This window comes from Lissotriton helveticus, chromosome 8, assembly GCF_964261635.1.
Source record: "Lissotriton helveticus chromosome 8, aLisHel1.1, whole genome shotgun sequence".
NCBI lineage: Eukaryota > Metazoa > Chordata > Amphibia > Caudata > Salamandridae > Lissotriton > Lissotriton helveticus.
In genome coordinates this window covers 252,383,879-252,397,353 of record NC_136069.1, presented here as the reverse complement: position 1 = coordinate 252,397,353, position 13,475 = coordinate 252,383,879, and positions in this window count along the sequence as shown.

The window sequence follows — 13,475 nt, the reverse complement described above, 5'->3', positions numbered from 1 at the left end:
TAGGTCCCTGCCGGGCCTTGGAAAATATGGCAGCTGGAGGTCGTGGTGGTGTAACCTGTGTTGGTGGTATCCGTGCTACATCCCACTCAGTAGCAGCCTTTCTGGATAGGGTGAGAATGCTGGTCTCCATCCCCTTTGGCGCGGGAGTGATGTGCATGATAAGCGGCTCGTCTTCATCAACATCATCCCCCTCTTCTACATCTACATCCTTACGTCAAACCCGGCACCTCTCAGGTATAAATATACCGACGCTGCCCTAAGTAAAGACACGGTGGTGATGAGCTTGGAGCAGCTACTACTTGCCGGAGAGCCCAGCTGATGCAAAAGCCCACGGACGCTGCCCCTCCCCTCTTCACGCGCTGAGGAAGACGCTGTCTTTTCTCTTGCCGAGAAATCCAGCCTCCAGCGTTTCCAGCCCACCTTCGCGAGTGACTGGGATACCGAGTCCTGCGAAAGAGATACCAGCCCTCCTGCCTTCTAAATCCCAGGTACTGAACTGACTAACCCCTTACAGAGAATTCTTGAGTCAGATTCTTGGCATACCAAACTTAACTTAAACTGCTACTTACTTACTCCCTCCCATGTATTAGGCTTAGGTCAGGTGCACCGGGGTAGGCGTAGTTAGAAGCACCAGTTGAGTACGATTAGTCAATGTATATATGTATGTATATCTTTTATCCATTTTAAAGTAACATATGGCTAAGAAACCATATCAATGCTTTTACAGTATTATTTTATAATCCTGCTTTTACTATATGCATTTTACTTAACTTTAAGTATTACAATTGTAGCGATTCCTTTCTCTTGTATGAGAAAAGAGACTGATCAATAAATAACACCTTTTATTGAAAACTCCTGTCTCTTCTTTTCTCTACAATCTGGTGAAACTAAGTATGCACGTATTGACTGAGTAAAATAGCTGTCTTTTGTTTTTACACGACTCTAGAGATATACTCTTGATCAGGGAGAGCAAAGTTGTCCTGTTCTATGGTTGTCAGAAACTAAATCCCTTCTTGTCTATCCAGGGAGGTTAAACTCCTCCTCGCCTATTCGAGAAAGTTTCTAGTGAACTCTGAGCTAGCTGGCACACAAAACTTAAGTCTAATATCGTCAGTAGAAGACCTAGTTAACCTCTGTCCTACGTCTATACTATTGAAGATATTATTCCAATGCGCAGAGCCTATTGGGATAATAGGAACTACACTACACAGGAACGTCAACAGCGCTGGGGGAAGGTGCACCGGGAACTGTTCCGCTATTCTTGGGGGTCCGGCGCACCCATGCACAGTTGACGCACCGGTGGTCCGACATCCTGGACCGTGAGCAGGACCTGCTGGACCTGCTAGGAGTAGAGGTCCCGGGTCTTGGTGAGTAACTATTTAATTATTACTACTTTGTGGCTGTTCTTCTGTTCTGTGTTATATATTGCGAATATCTTTTTTTCTTCCAACCAGCTAGAATGTTGCTGCTTACATTCCAGGTTAATTAGGTTTAAAAAACTTCTGTGATTGTTATGACACAGGTGCTCCTCTGCGCTACTACTAATCTTACTTGTTTGCAACTTTGCATTTGCGCTCGCTTAGCGTGATTATATAAGAGTTTATTTTAGAGAAATTAAGTTACATAATGCTATTGTGACTCTAGTCCTTACTAAGAGATGGGGGCGGATTGATTAGTTACTTTGTATGAGTTTGTAATTTTTTAGTGGTATGCGTGATGCCCCCTCAGTTACGTCATGTGCTGCTAGTACCCCAGTCTTTATTAGAACCTTTTCTAGTTTGTTCAATGAGTGGTGGTAATAGGCTTAGCACTAGCAGAAAATCAGCATCAATCAATCAACCCAAAATTTGACTTCATGTGTGAAGACCTCAAAAGGACGAAGCATCTCAGTCAGGCATTTAACTAGGCCCCATTGCTCCATCTGAAGGGTCATGCCTTTCACAGTGGCATCCCCTCTTTGCATGACATATTCATTGAGTGGCCTGTACTTCTCAAACAGACGATCAAGCATGTAATACGTTGAGTACCAACGTGTTGCCTCCTCCTGGATTAGTGCTTTGACTGGCATCCTATATATTCAGGTTGAATGATCCTCAGCTGCTTCCGAGCTTTAAAAGAATGGCTGAAATGAGTGCATATTCTTTGGCAGATGTCAGTAAGTTGCTGACTATGGGTTATTTTTTCAGAAAGTCTTGAACTATAATGTTTATGCAGTGCGCCAAACACGGAACCCTAAAATAGGAACCAAGATCCATGGCCTTAAGTACATTACTGCCATTATCTGTGGCAACAAAACCAATACTAAGTCCTCTTGGGCGCAGCCATTCAAAAACCTTTCTGCGAAACTCTTGCAAAATGTTTACAGCAGTATGAGATTTCTCCATGGCGAAAATGGCTACAGTTGCATGTTTCCGAGTAGCTTTAAAAATCTCAGCTGTGTCAAAAGCACCTCGTTCAGATAGCTTATCTCTCCCCCCCCACAAAGAGACCCAGTGTGCAGTAATGCACATGTAATCTGTGGCTTGGCAACTGGTCCACATGTCTGTTGTCAGGTGGATAGTGTGAACAGCACTCTGCTGCAAAGCTTGTCCAACCATTCCAGCACATCATGATGTAGTGCCGGAACAGCAATTCTTTCGAAATAAGAACGGCTGGGAACTTTCCATTTAGGGCAGATGGCTGCCACAAATTCAAGGAAACACACCCCTTCCACAAATGAAAAAGGGAGAAGGTCCATTGCTAACATTTTAGCGAGCTTTGCATTGTAGAACCGTGCCGTTGGGTTGTTTCGTTGGAACTGCTCCTCCAACCTAAGCATGCTCTCAATGGTAGGCTGGATTACTTTCCTTTGTGGTGCTGTTGTTTTCATTAACCCTTTTAGGCTCAACGACGCAGTTTGTCTCATACTCTGTACTCGGTCGCCTTGGTGTCTCAGCCTGACTCTGAGTATGGCTCTGACTGCGGTGCCACTCAGATTTTACTGAGGAGGATGTGGGCGGTACCACTACACTACTGGGGACAGGGCTAGAAATGCCTCCCTCTCCTTCACCTTCCACCGCAATAATATCGTCCCCTGATTCTTCCTGACCAACTTCAATGGGTTGAATTTTTCTACTTTGTTTTAACTGAAGTAGGTGATTCTCCCACACAATAGTGTGGTGTATTCTGAGATGACTTGCTGGGCCTCCGGTACCGTAGTTTGTACCAAGCTTACCGCGCCGAACAGCAGTGAGACAAATTGAGCATATACCAATGTTCTCCTCCCTGGTGCTAACAGAAAAGAAGTCCGAAACTGAAGTGGAAAACTTTCTGGCACTGCTGGATGTGCCACTTTCAATACCAGATTAACTGGAGGGTGTGCTTGGAATGTGATGACTCTGTGCAGATACACTGTGACTTTCGCTACCACTACCTACTGAAATGGTTGAGCTGGATGTAGGTCCCTGCCGGGCCTTGGAAAATATGGCAGCTGGAGGTCGTGGTGGTGAAACCTGTGTTGGTGGTATCCGTGCTACATCCCACTCAGTAGCAGCCTTTCTGGATAGGGTGAGAATCCTGGTCTCCATCCCCTTTGGCACTGGAGTGATGTGCATGATGAGCGGCTCGTCTTCATCAACATCATCCCCCTCTTCTACATCTACATCCTTACGTCAAACCCGGCACCTCTCAGGTATAAATATACCGACGCTGCCCTAAGTAAAGACACGGTGGTGATGAGCTTGGAGCAGCTACTACTTGCCGGAGAGCCCAGCTGATGCGAAAGCCCACGGACGCTGCCCCTCCCCTCTTGACGCGCTGAGGAAGACGCTGTCTTTTCTCTTGCCGAGAAATCCAGCCTCCAGCGTTTCCAGCCCTCCTTCGCGAGTGGCTGGGATACCGAGTCCTGAGAAAGAGATACCAGCCCTCCTGCCTTCTAAATCCCAGGTACTGAACTGACTAACCCCTTACAGAGAATTCTTGAGTCAGATTCTTGGCATACCAAACTTAACTTAAACTGCTACTTACTTACTCCCTCCCATGTATTAGGCTTAGGTCAGGTGCACCGGGGTAGGCGTAGTTAGAAGCACCAGTTGAGTACGATTAGTCAATGTATATATGTATGTATATCTTTTATCCATTTTAAAGTAACATATGGCTAAGAAACCATATCAATGCTTTTACAGTATTATTTTATAATCCTGCTTTTACTATATGCATTTTACTTAACTTTAAGTATTACAATTGTAGCGATTCATTTCTCTTGTATGAGAAAAGAGACTGATCAATAAATAACACCTTTTATTGAAAACTCCCGTCTCTTCTTTTCTCTACAATCTGGTGAAACTAAGTATGCACGTATTGACTGAGTAAAATAGCTGTCTTTTGTTTTCACACGACTCTAGAGATATACTCTTGATCAGGGAGAGCAAAGTTGTGATGTTCTATGGTTGTCAGAAACTAAATCCCTTCTTGTCTATCCAGGGAGGTTAAACTCCTCCTCGCCTATTCGAGAAAGTTTCTAGTGAACTCTGAGCTAGCTGGCACACAAAACTTAAGTCTAATATCGTCAGTAGAAGACCTAGTTAACCTCTGTCCTACGTCTATACTATTGAAGATATTATTCCAATGCGCAGAGCCTATTGGGATAATAGGAACTACACTACACAGGAACGTCAACAGCGCTGGGGGAAGGTGCACCGGGCAGTGTTCCCCTATTCTTGGGGGTCCGGCGCACCCATGCGCAGTTGACGCACCGGTGGTCCGACATCCTGGACCGTGAGCAGGACCTGCTGGACCTGCTAGGAGTAGAGGTCCCGGGTCTTGGTGAGTAACTATTTAATTATTACTACTTTGTGGCTGTTCTTCTGTTCTGTGTTATATATTGCGAATATCTTTTTTGCTTCCAACCAGCTAGAATGTTGCTGCTTACATTCCAGGTAATTAGGTTTAATAAACTTCTGTGATTGTTATGACACAGGTGCTCCTCTGCGCTACTACTAATCTTACTTGTTTGCAACTTTGCATTTGCGCTCCCTTAGCGTGATTATATAAGAGTTTATTTTAGAGAAATTAAGTTACATAATGCTATAGTGACTCCAGTCCTTACTAAGAGATGGGGTCGGATTGATTAGTTACTTTGTATGAGTTTGTAATTTTTTAGTGGTATGCGTGATGCCCCCTCAGTTACGTCATGTGCTGCTAGTACCCCAGTCTTTATTAGAACCTTTTCTAGTTTGTTCAATGAGTGGTGGTAATAGGCTTAGCACTAGCAGAAAATCAGCATCAATCAATCAACCCAAAATTTGACTTCATGTGTGAAGACCTCAAAAGGACGAAGCATCTCAGTCAGGCATTTAACTAGGCCCCATTGCTCCATCTGAAGGGTCATGCCTTTCACAGTGGCATCCCCTCTTTGCATGACATATTCATTGAGTGGCCTGTACTTCTCAAACAGACGATCAAGCATGTAATACGTTGAGTACCAACGTGTTGCCTCCTCCTGGATTAGTGCTTTGACTGGCATCCTATATATTCAGGTCAGGTTGAATGATCCTCAGCTGCTTCCGAGCTTTAAAAGAATGGCTGAAATTAGTGCATATTCTTTGGCAGATGTCAGTAAGTTGCTGACTATGGGTTATTTTTTCAGAAAGTCTTGAACTATAATGTTTATGCAGTGCGCCAAACACGGAACCCTAAAATAGGAACCAAGATCCATGGCTTTAAGTACATTACTGCCATTATCTGTGGCAACAAAACCAATACTAAGCCCTCTTGGGCGCAGCCATTCAAAAACCTTGCTGCGAATGCAAAATGTTTAGAGCAGTATGAGATTTCTCCATGGCGAAAATGGCTACAGTTGCATGTTTCCGAGTAGCTTTAAAAATCTCAGCTGTGTCAAAAGCACCTCGTTCAGATAGCTTATCTCTCCCCCCCACAAAGAGACCCAGTGTGCAGTAATGCACATGTAATCTGTGGCTTGGCAACTGGTCCACATGTCTGTTGTCAGGTGGATAGTGTGAAAAGCACTCTGCTGCAAAGCTTGTCCAACCATTCCAGCACATCATGATGTAGTGCCGGAACAGCAATTCTTTCGAAATAGGAACGGCTGGGAACTTTCCATTTAGGGCAGATGGCTGCCACAAATTCAAGGAAACACACCCCTTCCACAAATGAAAAAGGGAGAAGGTCCATTGCTAACATTTTAGCGAGCTTTGCATTGTACAACCGTGCCGTTGGGTTGTTTTGTTGGAACTGCTCCTCCAACCTAAGCATGCTCTCAATGGTAGGCTGGATTACTTTCCTTTGTGGTGCTGTTGTTTTCATGAACCCTTTTAGGCTCAACGACGCAGTTTGTCTCATACTCTGTACTCGGTCGCCTTGGTGTCTCAGCCTGACTCTGAGTATGGCTCTGACTGTGGTGCCACTCAGATTTTACTGAGGAGGATGTGGGCGGTACCACTACACTACTGGGGACAGGGCTGGAAATGCCTCCCTCTCCTTCACCTTCCACCGCAATAATATCGTCCCCTGATTCTTCCTGACCAACTTCAATGGGTTGAGTTTTTCTACTTTGTTTTAACTGAAGTAGGTGATTCTCCCACACAATAGTGTGGTGTATTCTGAGATGACTTGCTGGGCCTCCGGTACCGTAGTTTGTACCAAGCTTACCGCGCCGAACAGCAGTGAGACAAATTGACCATATACCAATGTTCTCCTCCCTGGTGCTAACAGAAAAGAAGTCCCAAACTGAAGTGGAAAACTTTCTGGCACTGCTGGATGTGCCACTTTCAATACCAGATTAACTGGAGGGTGTGCTTGGAATGTGATGACTCTGTGCAGCTACACTGTGACTTTCGCTACCACTACCTACTGAAATGGTTGAGCTGGATGTAGGTCCCCGCCGGGCCTTGGAAACATGGCAGCTGGAGGTCGTGGTGGTGTAACCTGTGTTGGTGGTATCCGTGCTACATCCCACTCAGTAGCAGCCTTTCTGGATAGGGTGAGAATGCTGGTCTCCATCCCCTTTGGGGCGGGAGTGATGTGCATGATGAGCGGCTCGTCTTCATCAACATCATCCCCCTCTTCTACATCTACCTCAATAACTGTAAGTTTTTCGGGAACCTTCCTTTTCAGAAGCATTGTCTTGTGGCATGCATCACTCTCAGACTGAGCTGGTGACTGCCAAGTGGCATCACGGTCATCAGAAGCGGGGCTTGAAGAAGAAGATGATGAACTAAGCCTCCTTTTCCTTGCTGGTGGTCTGGAAGACAATAGATCTTCCGAAACAATGGTTTGCCACACTTTGTCTGCAGGAAGCTCGATTTCCTGAAATGCCCTACGTCAGGAGCAACAACTACTATTGTGGGCTGTTCTTGCGGCTGCTGCTGTTGTTCTTGCGCCTGCTGCTGTTGTTGTTGCGGCTGCTGCTGTTGTTGTTGCGGTTGCACACTTATCTGCTGAGTTGCCTGCGTTGATTGTGTACAACTTTGCGATGATGACATTTCAACATTGCTGCTCGTTAGTAGACTGGCTACCTCTGTGACACTCAAGGGCTTGGGCCTAGGTTGGTGGATCGCTGGTGCGGAGGTGCTGCTCCCAGCTTGGTTCCCGGACAACGCTGCTGCAGGCGTAACTTTTTTGCTCTCCAAAAAAACATTGGCCGGCACACCAGTCGTGGTTAATGGCACTTCCTTTTTCTGTTCCTTCTTTTCACCAGCAACTTTCTTGGTATTGGACCTGGTACCTTTCTTTGGGGCCATCTTCTTCAGATGTCAGGCAGGAAGCAGATGCACAACAAGTTGTGTTCACACGTGGACGTGATGCGCAGCAGGACTTCTGTCTGGCTGGCAGTATAATGGGTGCTGATGTTGACACCTCCTCCTCTGGCTTTTTGTGCACCTAAAAGCAAATAAGCCAGGAGAAGAACATCAGTGAAATGTTGCATTTGTTGTTGTGGTTCAGTTACTTACTACTGTACAAAAGATATAGTTTAGCCATTTCTGAGACTTTGTCAACAAAGGGCTATGGTATACTACTGTGTATACACACACTACACTCTCAGGAAGGATAGGAAAGAGAACAAGAACCACCAAATTAAAAATATAATGGGAGTGGGGTGGACCCTATTTGCCATTAAATTATTAGAGCATCACATCATTCATGGAGCTGCTGCTGGCAAAGGGGGAGGATGGATGGAAGCAGTAAGCCAATAGGAAAACCATGCAGGCCTATATGGCAAAAGTAGGACACTACAACTCCCAACACAAAGAAAGGCCACCAGCCACATGGACACTCAAAAAATCACAAGCAACAAGCAGGGGGCCTGGGAAACACCAGGAGATGACAAAAGGCCATTGAAAGCCAGGCAAAGGAGGCATGCTAAAGCACACTGCTCTACCTTTTTGATGCAACAAAATGCAAATACGAAAATTCACAGGCCCCAAAAAGGTCTGGAGGGTGCATTGCATACCAACACACACCAGACACACACAACAAGGGCATGTCTTTAAGACGCCCAACATCAGAAAGCCCAGAAACTAAAAAACAAACTTCCCAGCTCAATCCAATGCCATCCATGCCCTAAATGATGTCTAAATTCAACAGACCACACAGAAACACTTGATTAATAAAGCTGTGGCTACCTGCTCTGACCCTACTGGATGAAACAGGCCTGTTGGCAGAGACAAGGCCAGACAAGCTTGCAGGCCTAGGCTTCAAAATGGCCACCAGCCACATGGCCAGGCCCAACAACATCAGAAAGCCCACCACCAAAAAACACACTTCCCAACTCAATCCAATGCCATCCATGCCCTAAATGATGTCTAAATTCAACAGACCACACAGAAACACTTGATTAATAAAGCTGTGGCTACCTGCTCTGAGCCTACTGGATGAAAGCAGGCCTATTGGCAGAGACAAGGCCAGACAAGCTTGGAGGCCAAGGCTTCAAAATGGCCACCAGCAACATGGCCAGGGCCAACAACATCGGAAAGCCCACCACCGAAAAACACACTTCCCAACTCAATCCAATGCCATCCATGCCCTAAATGATGTCTAAATTCAACAGACCACTCAGAAACACTTGATTAATAAAGCTGCTGCTACCTGCTCTGAGCCTACTGGATGAAAGCAGGCCTGTTGGCAGAGACAAGGCCAGAAAAGCTTGCAGGCCTAGGCTTCAAAATGGCCACCAGCCACATGGCCAGGCCCAACCACATCAGAAAGCCCACCACCAAAAACACACTTCCCAACTCAATCCAATGCCATCCATGCCCTAAATAATGTCTACATTCAACAGACCACACAGAAACACTTGATTAATAAAGCTATGGCTACCTGCTCTGAGCCTACTGGACGAAAGCAGGCCTGTTGGCAGAGACAAGGCCAGACAAGCTTGCAGGCCTAGGCTTCAAAATGGCCACCAGCCACATGGCCAGGCCCAACAACATCAGAAAGCCCACCACCAAAAAGCATACTTCCCAACTCAATCCAATGCCATCCATGCCCTAAATGATGTCTAAATTCAACAGACACACAGAAACACTTGCTTAATAAAGCTGTGGCTACCTGCTCTGAGTCTACTGGATGAAAGCAGGCCTGTTGGCAGAGACAAGGCCAGAAAAGCTTGCAGGCCTAGGCTTCAAAATGGCCACCAGCCACATGGCCAGGTGCAACAACATCAGAAAGCCCACCACCAAAAACACACTTCCCAACTCAATCCAATGCCATCCATGCCCTAAATAATGTCTACATTCAACAGACCACACAGAAACACTTGATTAATAAAGCTATGGCTACCTGCTCTGAGCCTACTGGACGAAAGCAGGCCTGTTGGCAGAGACAAGGCCAGACAAGCTTGCAGGCCTAGGCTTCAAAATGGCCACCAGCCACATGGCCAGGCCCAACAACATCAGAAAGCCCACCACCAAAAAACACACTTCCCAGCTCAATCCAATGCCATCCATGCCATAAATGATGTCTAAATTCAACAGACCACACAGAAACACTTGCTTAATAAAGCTGTGGCTACCTGCTTTGAGCCTACTGGATGAAAGCAGGCCTGTTGGCAGAGACAAGGCCAGACAAGCTTGCAGGCCTAGGCTTCAAAATGGCCACCAGCCACATGGCCAGGCCCAACAACAGAAAGCCCACCACAAAAAAACACATTCCCCAACTCAATCCAATGCCATCCAGGCCCTAAATTATGCTTGAAAATGAAATACATTCAAAAAACACCAAAGGAACAGTTGGTTCATCATGCACACACCCATGAGGCCATGACTAGCTTGGGCCTACATAATGTGTGTACAAAAACTTCGTAGGCAATCTGAGCGGCAGACCACAGATAATTGGACCAAATAGAACTAGGAATAGGCAAACACTCACGAAAAAACATTAATAAAAAATAATCATGATTTTAATTGACACGTTAAAAATCATATAAAGAACAGGGTGTTCAAATTATATGACAAGCAATAACATAAAATAGCACAATATACACTGTTTGCAAGATAAAAAGACACCAACAAGATTATACAGTGTCTACAATAAAAAATGCAGCAAAATTACTCGACGCGCGTTTCGGCGAGAACGCCTTCTTCAGGAGCCGCAAGTTACAATTACATGAAGGTAGATGAAAGATGTTATCTTCAAACAGGTGACACGGTAGCAATGTATCTGTGTCAGGAAAGGATTCCTGTATATGAAGTGGCATGAACAAATGGGGCGTGTAGACAAATGGGATTTCCTTGATGTATCAGCAAAATGTCTTTTAAAATGCGTTCAAATGCCGATGCTCAACTAGGATGGCATGAAGATAGTGATTTTTTTTTAATGCATTTGTAGTCTATAGGTCTGCACAAACAGATAAATATCTGTAATATTTGTTGGATAGACACTCCTTGATAAACGCTACTTGAGCCAGCTGATAATACGTTCGGGTATGATGATCCCAGAGGTACAACTGATAAGAAAGGCTGCCCCGAGGTGAAGATGGTTCCTGCGGCGATGCCGGGATGTGGCGTGCCGTCGATCAAATGAAAAATCAACCTTGGGCCTACTACTGACTACTAGTACCCACAACATTAAAAAAAAAAAAAGGAATGATAGTTACCAAAATTAAATTGTAGTTGCAACAACTGCAATGCCCCAATCAAACAGACATAACAATCACTTACTTGTAAAATATCCAATTCAAAAAAATCCTCAAATCCATTTGCAATGATGCAGCAGACAAAAAGAGTGATCTTTCCAGCTCAAAATCCAAAGGCAGAATGACCAGGAGATGGACAAAGCACTGGGAGGAGCCTGCTGGCCAGGAACAGGAAGTTGGAGATTCTGTGGCACTTCCTCCCTCTCCCCACCTTTTTAAAAAAGGACTCCTTGCACAAGAAAGGACAGCCAAATGTCAATCTGAGGAGTTTTTTTCATTCAAATCATCATTTGCAGAAGGTTTCATGCTGCTAGAGCTGATATTCTTCTCCAAATTGAAAATTTCACATGTTCGAGTTCTCGAGCATCACATTACTTCCGCCGGCGCGTCCAAACTGACGTGACCGCGTTCTCTCGCTCCCTGTTGCGTTGGATATGACGTGTTCAGGTTCTCTCGCTCCTTGACGCGCTCGATATGACGTGTCCGCTTCCTGAGGTTCTTGTTCACGGTGGAGAACTCAATCATCTCATACTCTCGTGGGCATGATCGCGAGAAGAAAGACGTGATCGCGCAACGAATGAGGTGATCACGCGACAAATGACGTTAATGCGGACGCGAACTCTCACGAGATAGCACAAATGGCTTCCACAATCCAACATCTCGTGGAGAACGCGACCGGACCGGGAAAACTTGTCGGCGAACGCAGGGCTTCAGGTAAGGCGATTGCGCGCATGCGAGAATGTCTTTTTTTATAGCGCGAGCAAGACAAAAATGTCCGGTAAGATGCGGATTGCGGAAATTTTGACATTTTCGTGCTTTCCGCTAAACGCAAAAAATGTAAAATTATCACAATTTCTACGAGCGGAACAAAATTTGACTCCTACCCCTAGTAGATACTACTGCAACGCTGCAAAGAATTGAGGAAAAGTGGTTGCGTTTGGATTCCAGACTTACTGAAGTTGAACAAAGGATTAGCGGCGCTGAGGATGTTGTCGCTAAAGTGGACATTTGATCTAAAGAGGTTACTCAGTTAAAGAAGTTAACAGAAGATTTAGAAAATCGTAACAGACACAATAATTTATGAATGTATGGTATACCGGAGAGTTCGGAGGGTCCTGAAGTAATCAGTTTCTTGAAGATGCATAAACCAAAAATAGTAGGCGTGCTGAAACCTACGGATCTCAATATCTAGAGGGCGCACAGGATTAGTCCTCTTAACATCTCAACCTCAAACAGACCACAAGGGATTTTGCTTACTTTCTTCAGTACTCAGATTTAATGGTGATTCCTACAGCAGCCAAACATTGTAAACAAATGTTATTGTCGGTTCAAAAGATATTTTTCAGTCAAGATGTTTCAAAGTCTACTGATAATCATTGAAAGGAGTTCTTAGATGTCAGACCTATGCTTCGATCCACGAACGCTTGTTATGGTCTTATCCATTCCTATTTTTTCAAAGTAACACATAAAGACAGGACAATTACTTTTGAGGATCCTGCAGAGCTCAAGAAATGTATACACATGCACAAAGGAGAAGAAATGGAACTTACAAAATCTTAAATGTTCCACATCTCTTATGTGGTCTTCTCTTTTTTATCTTTGCAGGTCACTACCCCCCTTTTGTCTTGATGGAGAAGTCTCTGTTCAATATTGTCCATCTATTCCAATGTCCATGTTTTGTTCAGCCACGCTGTCTCCTTAATGCAGAGGTCTTAAATCTGTGGGGCGCGATCCACAAGGGGGCCTTGGAGTCATGGAAAGGGGGTTGCAAATTTCCAAGCCTCATTTCTGCCTGGAATCCAAAATGTGGTTTTCCTTTTGGAAAAAGAGAACCGTCTGGTGCTTCATTCTGATCGGTAAAATGCTTCTGCTGGAGTTAGTTGCTGAAGTTAATTGAGTCTCCTGTGCTGTGAAATAAAGAGACCGGGCAGACAAGTAAAGCAATCCTTCACATCAGGCTTGGCTGAATGAAATGCAAATGCAGCCATGAGTGAATCTGCAAACGTAAAGGGTGCTTGGGAGCGGTAATCACTCCAAGCATTGTAATTGCAAAGATTTGGATTTTTTTCAGTGGTAGTAGGAAAAGTTATTACCTAGGCTGTGAAGTTGTGCTTTTAATTGTAACTGTATTTACACAGCGCTTAGTATCCCTGAGGAGGGTTAAAGGAACAGTTATGCAAAAAACCAATTGCATTACTTACGTACCGGTATTACTAAAATCTACATTTTGTAAGCTCCATTTTATCCTAAAATATTATTTTTAAAATGATTTACGCATTCACAGTGCGTTCTGTCACGGCTGTGACCGCATAACACAACAAATTGCACAAATCACTATTTTCCA